The sequence below is a fragment of the Eurosta solidaginis genome, chromosome 1 (assembly GCF_040869045.1).
Source record: "Eurosta solidaginis isolate ZX-2024a chromosome 1, ASM4086904v1, whole genome shotgun sequence".
Taxonomy (NCBI): domain Eukaryota; kingdom Metazoa; phylum Arthropoda; class Insecta; order Diptera; family Tephritidae; genus Eurosta; species Eurosta solidaginis.
The window spans coordinates 389,873,789-389,885,452 of NC_090319.1; positions in this window are offsets into that span (position 1 = coordinate 389,873,789).

The following is an 11,664-nucleotide window of genomic DNA, read 5'->3' on the forward strand; positions in this document are numbered from 1 at the left end:
GTGACTTAGATTTGGTATATGCTTACATTGACGACTTATTTATTGCAAGTAAAGACGAAGAACAACATTTAAAAGGTTGAGGTATCCTTTTTCAACGTCTTACAGAGTACGGTTTAAACATTAAACCAAGTAAATGTACTTTTGGTGTACCAAGTATTGATTTTTTAGGACATAACATTTCTGGAACAGGTATTCGACCTTCAGATGAAAAGGCATCAGCTATTCGCAATTTCGAATGGCCAAAATCAGTTAAGCAGGCATAGAAATTTATTGGTATGGTAATTTATTATCATAAATGCATTCCAAAACTAGCAGAATTTACAAACAAAATGTATGATCTAATTAACAAAGTAAATAAGAAACGTGACAAAGCTTTGGTATGGGACGAGAATTCGAATGAAGCTTTTGAATGCATTAAAGATAAATTTGTACCTACGATATTGTTAAATCATTTTAACAAAGATGTTAAATTATTTTTAACAGTAGATGCATCTAACACAGCAACAAATACGCCCCCAGCGTTATACAACAAAATTACAATAGTAAAATTGAACCCATTGCATTCTTTTCTAAAAAACTTTCTCCAACTGGAATTAAATATAATGCTTTTGATAGGGACTTATTAGCAATTTACTTAAATATAAAACATTTTAGATATCTTTTGGAAGGACGACAATTTACCGTTTATACGGAACATAAACCTTTGATAACTGCTTTAAATTCAAAAACAGAACGAAGTCCTAGACAAATGAGATACTTGGAATTTATAGTACAATTTACTGATAACATACAATACATTAAAAGAGAATCCAATGTATCTAGAGCTTTTGAGGTTAATGCAATATATAATGCAGAACTGAATTTTAAAATTTTACAAACTGAACAACAAACAAATGATGACTTAAATCAACTTGTATCTGATTCTTAATATCTAAATTTAAAATTAATTAGTATTCCTATTTTAAATTTTAATATTTGGTGTAAATTTCAGGAGAAACTCCTAGGCCATTTGTATCGAGTAATTTGCGAAAAACAGTATTTGATATTTTGCATAGAGTAGCACATCCGGGTACTAGAGCTACACGACGGCTAATAGTTAAAAAATATTATTGGCCTAATATGAATAAGGGTGTTAATATTTGGTCAAAATAGTGTCTTAATTGTCAAAAGTCTAAAGTTTATTGTCACCCAAAATCTCCTGTTGTCAAAATTCAAATTCCCAAGAATAGATTTGAACACATCCATTTAGATATAGTTGGACCATTACCTATTTCAAAAGGACATCGCTATATTTTAACGATTATTGAAAGATTTACCCGTTGGCCTGAGGCATATGCATTAAAAGATATTTCAGCGACTACAATTGCAAATAAGTTTTTTAGAGAATATATTTCTCGGTTTGGAGTTCCGTTAAAGATAACAACTGATCAAGGTAGCCAATTTACATCGAAATTGTTTTCAGAGTTAACTAAATTACTTGGTAGTCACCGAGTCACAGTCCGCATATCACCCTCAAGGAAATGGTATGGATGAAAGGTTTCATAGACAATTAAAGACTACTAAATAGCTAGATAATTGGTATGACGAGTTATCTGTCATATTACTTGGTTTGCGATCTATTTACAAAGAAGATATTTCGGCTACACCAGCGGAAATGGTTTTCGGTCAGAATTTGCGTTTGCCAGGGGAACTTGTGCCATCAGCTAAAAATTTCTCATCAACTGAAATTTTAAGTAATTTACGTGAACATTTTCGAAATGTTAGATCAAATTTAAGTCATCATAAAGATTCTGATACTGGAATTTACGTTCCAAAAGATCTTCAAAATTGTAAATTTGCATTTGTTAGAGTCATTAATAAACATTCATTATAACAACCATATCAAGGACCTTACAAAATTGTGGAAAAAGACCAAAAATGTTTTAAACTTGAAATAGATAATAATTTTAAAACTATTCCTATTTATAAATTAAAACCTGCAATAATTGAAACGACAGACACAAACAACACCAAGAATTTACATAAAAAGAGAGTTACGTTCAATTTGTTTAATGTTAAATTTTCTTGAAGGGGGAGTAATTGTAGGGTTATTATTTTTATTTGACTTTGTATTTTAGTTACTTTGAACTTTGTAATTTTAAAATGTTTTATCAATATTTTAATTTTCAATATTGATTTTTCAATTTTCAAAAATTTTCACTGTTGTGAAAAATTTTAAATTAACAAGACGCATACATTTAGGCGTATTGAAAAATATAAATTAAAACGTGGTTTCAATCACCATAATAGCCCCTTGAATCTGGTATTTTAGTCGCCTCTTACGACAGGCACGTGTATATTCTGACCCCCTAACCCGCTGTGGGAGGCTTTCAAGGTTCGAATGCGTCGATTCTTTCTTGGATAACAGCAAATAATTCGTCGTGCCCTCAATTAACCCAAGCTTATCCTGCTCCGCGCGGTACAGTTTTTAGCGACCGTGATAGGTTCATGCAGGTGATACATCGCGTCCACACTGCTCCTTTTTGAGTACACATCACACCAAGATTGGTCAGCCTGGTTTTGGGCGTCACTAATAAGATGACGACAATTTGCTACTAAGCGTCAATAACAAGATAACAATTAGCTCATAATATTATGATGGCCTTATACAATCGGTGTACCTACCGCAGGCATATTCCACAGCTCCTTACCTGCAGGGAGAAGGCTCAAAAATTCCTGGAGGTGGAGGATTTTATTGGCAACTTCTAAACTTCATTAAACCCCATAACTCTTTTTTATGAATACCGTAACACCAATTTTAAGTCCTAAGATTCAAGCGCCTAGCCGTTATAATAAGTTTTGACCCGAAATATCTCTGGAGAGATTAAGGAGGATTGCCACTGACGAACAATATAGACTGTCCATGGACTGCACGGAATACTTACTCCTGGAGCACGGCGTAATGCTTGGAAATAATTCAAAACTAGCAACTACACAAAAAAACTTTTGCGATGAAGAACGCTGAGTTTGTGTGGTAAACACTTTTAAACCTCAACCTTTAATTTTTGTCAAAACACGTTATTCATATAAATTTAGTTTCCCTGCAAGGTAATAAATATTTTAAACAAGTTGGCAACCCTGCACATATTTTCAAATTCAAATCATGATTAAGTGAGTGCAAGTGCAGTGTAAAGGACATGTGATTCAGCAGCGAGTGAGGAATGAACATTGCCCGTAGCAAGTGAATAAAAATAACTAAAAACAAAGAAATCGCATTATTTAACTTAAATGTATCAACAGAAAGAAATGCGGGTACATTATTATATTTGCGGAAAAAAGCCGAAAAGAAAGGTAAGTAAATGCGTTGCTTCAATCCAAAGGATAATGACGGTGTTGCGCAATAAATTATTGGCATACATACCTACCTAAAACCGCACAAAGCATGCAGCACAAATTATTGATTTTTCACAAAAGGAAATCCAGCATGGATGTTATGTTTAAGGTTGCCTAGTGAATGCAAAGTTTTAAACAAATTTGACTTTTATTTACTTACTTACTGAGAACATATATCACTTTTCCATAGTTAATAGGGAACTTTTGGGAATCTTGCTTTTAAAAAATATTTCTTTTCATTAAAGGAAACTTTTTCGAAACAAGAGGCTATGTTGTTTGGGAACAAATACAGATGCCCCTGCCAGTTCTTTAAGATCCGAGACAAACTTGATTTTATAGCGCGACAGTCTAATGTATGCTCATTTGCGTGAGAATTCACTAAAACCGTTTGCTCGGCATACTTTTGGGCGCGCATCAGACTATCACATGATATAAAAATCTCGCATGACATATAAGTCACTCTAAAATAAATTTGTGATAAAAGCAACATGACAAAAGTTAGAGGTTTTACAAAATACATTTTTGTTAATAACTTAAGCTGTTTTTCTAAACCAAATTGTATTAGGTTAAGGTTAGGAAGTGTATGTCCATAACTATATAGAAAACGGCTCCACCGACCTAAACCATTCCAACCTTTCTTCCTTTCTACCTACCCATTTTTACAATTTTTTTTTTTCTTTCGTATAAGATATTATCTTGAGAACGGCTCTGTGGATTTAGATATAATTTGGTAACTACATTCTAAGCAATCTAATTTAACCATTTTTGCAAGGTTGCCACCTATTTAAAAATAAGTTTAATAAAATATGCGGCCAGAGTTGTGTCGTGGAAGCGTGCTCACTGACGACACCGAAGGTTCGGGTAAAAGGCCCGGCAAAAGCAACGTAAACATCTTAAGAAAACATTTTCTTAGCGGTATCGCTCTGCCGCAATGCTTTGGCAAACACTTCGATCGTTAAAAGCTTTTCGGCAAAATTCCATGTAAATCTCGCCACCCAATTTGTGGGAAAAATTTAAAAATAGTACGAGAAATTTGGAAGAGAAGCTCGGCCTAAATCTCCCCGGAATTATATCACGCCTTGTATTTATTTTATTTTACAGAGATAGTTTTTATTGAATAGGGTTTGCACTTAACCGTATTTAGCTTTTTGTGTAATTGTATACCTAGAACCTCTAGAATTTCTGAGGCAAGTTTAAGTTACGCCAAAAAAAATTTATATAGTCCGCACATTTGAGTTATCGAAGGGCTCATCCTCAGGACTAGAGGCAAGAAACTGAAAATTCGAATACGTCATTATTTTCACCTTTATCTTATAATTATTTTTAATAAGCAGCATCGATTTTTTACTCTTGCGGCCTTTTTCTAGTAATCTAAATCTCCAATATTTTACATTTATTAATCTTTGCTAACATTTTTTCTTCCAGGCTAGATTAGATGCTTAACAAAAAATTACATCTATACAATTTAAACTACGATAACCCTTTTTACAACATTTGATAGACTGATATTATAATATGGCTCAATGATCTGGAATCCGCGTTTTCATGTTCATTCAGGCAGCCTCGAATCAATACAAAAGCAGTTTTTATTATTTGCTTTAGACAATTATCAATGGAACCCTTTATATAATCTTCCCCTTCCATTTCCACATTTTAGTTAACTTTGTATAAATATGTATGCTTATATTCTATGAATTTACACTCAGCTGATGATATTTCTTCTGTAGCTGAGTAGTACCCTTATCGTGTATTACGATTCGTATCGAAATCAAGTTTTCGCTCAAACATTAAATCAAAATAGCTCTGTAATTTTTAGTCCGAATAACCACATATGTGAACTAGAGACTTCGCGTACTAGTTTGATTTATAATTTGTCACAATTTGTATAAATACTTCGGCAGTTTCATATTTATAAATAGAGTGAAGAATGGAATCCGATACCAATCGTGACACACGATACGAGCCCAGTTTTAGATCACGACTCATGAGAAATCACTGCCCACTCGGCAAAAGAATGACAATGAACAGGATTAGCCTGGTGTCATTGGACCACTTCAGGGCAGTGCGTGCCATTAAAAAAGCCTTCCCTTACATAAACCATAGCAAAATATTTTCTTCTAAACTGTATCTTAATACATTTTTCGATATATTCTTCAAACATACATAAACATATACATAGATAGATTTGTGCACACACCGACCTCGAAAGGAGCAGTGGCAGTTTTTATCAAATTTCGTCAATTAAACTTATCGATCGTAAAATAAAAAAACTCTTTACATTTTGTAAATAGAACAATGCAAACCAAACTCGAAAAACGTCTTTCGAAAAAATTTGAAAATTTTACGAATATTTCAAAATTTTGATTTAGAGTTGTCTGAGTTTTTTTGAGTATACAGTTAGCCTCATATATTTAAGTACACAAAGTACATATTACATTTGTACTGGATTTAAAAAAAAATTTTTTTTTCTGTTTAAGCAGTTACTTCCATTCGATGGGAACATAGCCGTATTTTTTATTTGAATGAAAATGTGAAACACACTGCGAAGAATAAATTGCCAAGAAATCAATGTGAACTTGGAGAGACCTATAACTTTTAATTTGTCAGAAACTTTAAATAAAAAGTTTGACACTTCCATAAAATCTTCCGAAATTTTCCAAAAACGTTTTTTGAGATTGGTTTGCATAGTTTATATAACAAAATTCTATTGTAAACTATCGAAGATAAAAAATCGAGAATTAAACTGACAGAATTTGATAAAAAATTGCCACTTTTAGTTTCGTATTCGCTGCTGTATGTCCTTTTTTCACATAAACTTTTTCTTTACATTGATACTTAATACATCAAATAGCTAGATTTTCAATTATCAAGGACTAAGACCATTAGGATGGTAAATCTATTCACACTTATACTAACATATCTGAATCCGAGAACATACAACATCTATCTATCTACATGCAGTTCTTAAATTCATTTCACATCATCAAAACTTTCTTCTCCTTTCTGCAGTAGTTTACACTACCAATGCAACAAATTATGTAACATTTCGCATAAAATTTGGCAAACTTAATGTTAACAAACATTGTCAGAGTAAGTGTTTATAAAGCTTCAGTATATTTTAGTACATATATATTTGCATATAAATATAGGTTTTTAGTACATCTTACATACACAAGTAAACTTGCCTTTCCTTTGCTTTTCCTTTTCCTTTTGTAAGTAAATAGCTACATATATATGAAGCACCAAAGTTTATTTCGATTACTTATGCTTCTTTGTTGCAAACATTTGTTCGTGTCTCCCCATTGGCTCATACAATGTTGTCGATCTATTGAAGTTTGTGCGAATTTGCAATCTGCAACATGCGGCTTACAATTTTCCATATCAAAAGATACATCAAGTAAAAAAAAAGCTGGCTATGCAAATCAGTCATGGATTTTAAGACTTATTTTTAATTATATTTTCCATATAAGTATTTGTGTGAAGAAGTTAGTTCCTGCACATGTACATATATACCCAACCGAAATACGTAGGAGTACGAAGCCTCTTACAGAAGCTGTTCTTTAGGTTTGCGAGGGCTTTACCACCTGAATTGTCTGGTTAATTCTATTTATATAAAACTTTTCGATTTAGGAACAATACACAACAAATGCGTTTCTAGAGAAGAAGAATGGCAAGAACTCTCAGCGGAGTTCTGCGGATGTGTGAATGCTTTTCTTCAACGTTGATTTTTAATGCCTAATCAAAGACTTAATTTTTGGAAATAGGTAATCTCGGACACTACAAATTTTATGTTATCGAGCAAAGTGGCAAAGTTAAACTTTAAACTCGAACTGAACAAGCAAGCATTAATTACATGTTTGTAATAAATGTAATTGCAAATAAATAGTGCCTCAACAAAAATTCTTAAATATAACAAGTAAGGAAGGCTAAATTCGGGTGTAACCGAACATTACATACTCAGCTGAGAGCTATGGAGACAACATAAGGGAAAATAACCATGTAGGAAAATGAACCGAAGGAAACCCTGGAATGTGTTTGTATGACACGTGTGTCAAATGAAAGGAATTAAAGAGTATTTTATGAGGGAGTGGGCCATAGTTCTATAGGTGTACGCCATTTAGGGTTGACTCTAGAATTTTTTTGCAGGATATGGGTATCAAATGAAAGGTGTTAATGAGTATTTTAAAAGGGAGTAATCCTTAGTTCCATAAGTGGACGTCGTTTCGAGATATCGCCATAAAGGTGGACCAGGGGTGACTCTAGAATGCGTTTGTACAATATGGGTATCAAACGAAAGGTGTTAATGAGTATTTTAAAAGGGAGTGGGCCTTAGTTCTATAGGTGGAAGCCGTTTCGAAATATCGCCATAAAGGTGGACCAGGGGTGACTCTAGAATGTGTTTGTACGGTATGGGTATCAAATTAAAGGTATTAATCAGGGTTTTAAAAGGGAGTGGTGATAGTTGTAAAGGTGGTCGCCTTTTCGAGATATAGCCATAAAGGTGGACCAGGGGTTACTCTAGAAAGCGTTTGTACGATATGGGTATCAAATGAAAGGTGTTAATGAGTATTTTAAAAGGGCGTGGGGCTTAGTTCTATAGGTGGACGCCTTTTCGAGATATCGCCATAAAGGTGGACCAGGGGTGACTCTAGAATGTGTTTGTACGATATTGGTATCAAATTAAAGGTATTAATGAGAGTTTTAAAAAAAGTGGTGGTAGTTGCATATGTGAAGGCATTTTCCAGATATCGACCAAAATGTGGACCAGGGTGACCCAGAACCGCTAATTTATTTATATATGTAATACCTGCCAATACAGCTGTGCCTGATACAGCTGTCAGATCTAGAAGCAGCAAGTGGCTTAAGTCCTAGGAAGCTTCTAGTAATTGCCAAGAGGACGGAGTTATTTTATAACATAAGTCCTGGTTTTTAATAGGGTTTTCAGTTTGGTCGTTAAAACAAACTTCTGGTAACACTACGGACTCAATCAGTCTATGTGAGGTCCTCATGGACCGGACAGTTCAACCTACCTACCTGCCAACATTTCAAGGGTTTTTTATTTCGCCCTGCAGAACTTTTTCATTTTCTTCTACTTAATATGGTAGGTGTCACAACCATTTTACAAAGTTTTTTCTAAAGTTATATATCGCGTAAATAAACCAATCTAATTACCATGTTTCATCCTTTTTTTTTTGTATTTGGTATAGAATTATGGCATTTTTTTCATTTTTCGTAATTTTCGATATCGAAAAAGTGGGCGTGGTCATAGTCGGATTTCGTTCATTTTTCATACCAAGATAAAGTGAGTTCAGATAAGTACGTGAACTAAGTTCAGTAAAGATATGTCGATTTTTGCGGAAGGACAGACGGACGACTGTGTATAAAAACTGGGCGTGGCTTCAACCGATTTCGCCCATTTTCACAGAAAACAGTTAGCGTCATAAAATCTATAAAAAAAAAAAATAATAAAAATAAAAATAAAAATCATAAAATCTATGCCCCTACCAAATTTCAAAGAGATTGGTAAATTTTTGTTCGACTTTTGGCATTAAAAGTATCCTAGACAAATTAAATGAAAAAGGGGCGAGCCACGGCCATTTTGAAATTTTCTTTTATTTTTGTATTTTATTGCACCATATCATTACTGGAGTCGAATGTTGACATAATTTACTCATATACTGTTAAGATATAAAATTTTTTTATGGCATTAAAGGTATCATAGACAAATTAAATGAAAAAGGGCGGATCCACGCGACCTTAGATGAGTGCCCAGGAACCTTAGTACCAAATTTCATCAAGATACCTCAAAATTTACTCAAGTTATCGTGTTAACGGATAAAGGGACGGACGAACGGACGGACGGACAAATCAAATCAAATCAATTAAATTTTTTTTCGATCCTGATGATTTTGATATATGGAAGTCTATATCTATCTCGATTCCTTTATACCTGTACAACCAACCATTATCCAATCAAACTTAATATACTCTGTGAGCTCTGCTCAACTGAGTATAAAAACTGTGAGCTTGTTCTTCCCTGAAATTAGGTGCAAGTACAAATGCAAGTACAGCAAAAAATAAAATTTTGGTACACAATGCGGTCAGCAACAGTGCACAACTTGTAGTTAAACAAATCTAAAGCGAAATGCCAAATTTCATCAAAGTGCTTAATGTTTGTTTTGCTGTGTTTTTCGCGCGCTAATTGGTATTTATTCAATCCTTTCATATTTTATTATTTTGTACAGTACCAACATACTTTTTATGTAATCATGTGTTAAAGTTATGCTTTTTGTTAGTGGCGGTTTGAAAGAAGCTGGTATTTGCTTTGTTCTATTTATTATTTATAGAAATACAAAGAATTGAACAATATTATCTATTTGTATGAATTGAGCGGGGATTGCCGTTATTGCTTTTAAATGTATGAAAACATTTATTTGAAGCAATTTTTAATTCATACATAACTAATTCAATAATTTGGGAAAACTTTAAACAACGTGACATCAGGGAGGACAAGCCGACAGCTGTTTCGATTATACTATGTAAATCTCTTCAAATGGATTTGAACACGCACTCCTACGTGGGTTGAAGTGTTAAAAACGCATTCAGCGACGTCCTGCAGCGTCATTTTTATACTCAGTTCAGCAGAGCTCACAGAGTATATTGTAACGATTTACTTGCAAATCCTCTTATTTGCAATCCTCTGCTTAGTTCGAATCACTAAACTGTTGAATAAATAACTCCAATATTGAATAATGGAAAAATGGCCTTTATTAAAGTACTTCACAATGACACTTATACTTTGCTACTCGCTGGCTTAATAACCAAACTCAAATTGAACTCTACTATTGGCCGCCAGATCGCGTGCTTAATCAATAACTGATTGATTGCTCAACTCAAACTGGATTGCAGCGCCTCTACATCTGTTGCCTTTTATACCCTTTTTTCCTCGTTCGCATTTTTCCAGAATGTACTAGCATTGTCCATGAGCTCTCAAACTTCTCAGCTATAACTAAAATTGTACAATTTTATACATCTTTTAGGCGCTTCCAGAATCTACTAGTCCAGTAGCTCTCAAACTTCTCAGATATATGCATGTGTTTGCGCATTGACTCTCCGCTGCTCGTATTCGTACATGGTACATATGTGTAGACGCAATTATTTATTGGTTTATGTAGATACATAAAGATTGAATTATTGATGTGAATGTTTGTAGTTTACAGTCTCTCGCGCGCACATAGGCGTATAAGTAAATGCATCTGTGTGTGACATCTCTCTGGGCTGCCTTATATATGTGTATACTTGATTTGATTATTAACGTAAATACTGCTTGGTATGGCCTTAGCATCGCCTTAGTGATGGGATAACTTAGTGATGCTAATATCCGTGACACTGCCCTCCACCTAAGTCTGATCGTCCCTATCAGACAAATCTCTCGATCTAAACGTTGCCAGCCTTTCCAAATGGACCACTTTCATTTTGGTTCGTTGTTTACCGATGGTTTGTATGCGGTACACTACATCGTTGATCCGTTATACAACTTTGTATGGGCCTTCCCAATTACACTGCAATTTCGGAGACAAACCTTTTTTTCGTTGTGGGTTGTATAACAGCACCAAATCTCCTTCCTGAAAACCTTCTGAATTATTCATCTTGTCACTCATAATCTTTGTTCGTTGCCTTATCAGATCATGTATTTCTCTTAGCTCTTCTTCCAAATCACTAGTGGATTTCCTGACATTTCTCTCCGCATTGGCATCTATCCCAAACTTCAAATGAGCTGGCAGTCTAAGGTCATTGCCAAAAATTACTTTTGCAGGGGTTTGACCCGTTGTCTCATGCACTGCTGATCGGTAAGCCATCAAGAATAATGGTATGCGGGTATCCCATTCTTTATGGTACTTGTGTACTACTTTCCTTAAGTGCTCCTCCAATGTTCTATTGAATCGTTCTACCATACCATCGGATTGAGGATGAAATGCAGTTGTCCGTGTTTTTCGAATGCCCAATGACTTACACATTTCCTGGAACACAGCTGATTCGAAATTCCTGCCTTGGTCAGAATGTAACTCCATTGGTACACCATACCTTGCAACCCATTCGTTTTTAACCACTTCTGCTACTGTTTCTGCTTCTTGGTTTGGGATTTGGTATACCTCTGGCCATTTACTGAAATAATCCATAACCACCAGTACGTATTTGTTTCCGCGGTTGCTAGTAGGAAATGGACCTGCGACATCCATGGCGATCCTTTCAAATGGCGCACCTGAGTTATATTGCTTCATCTGGCCATGA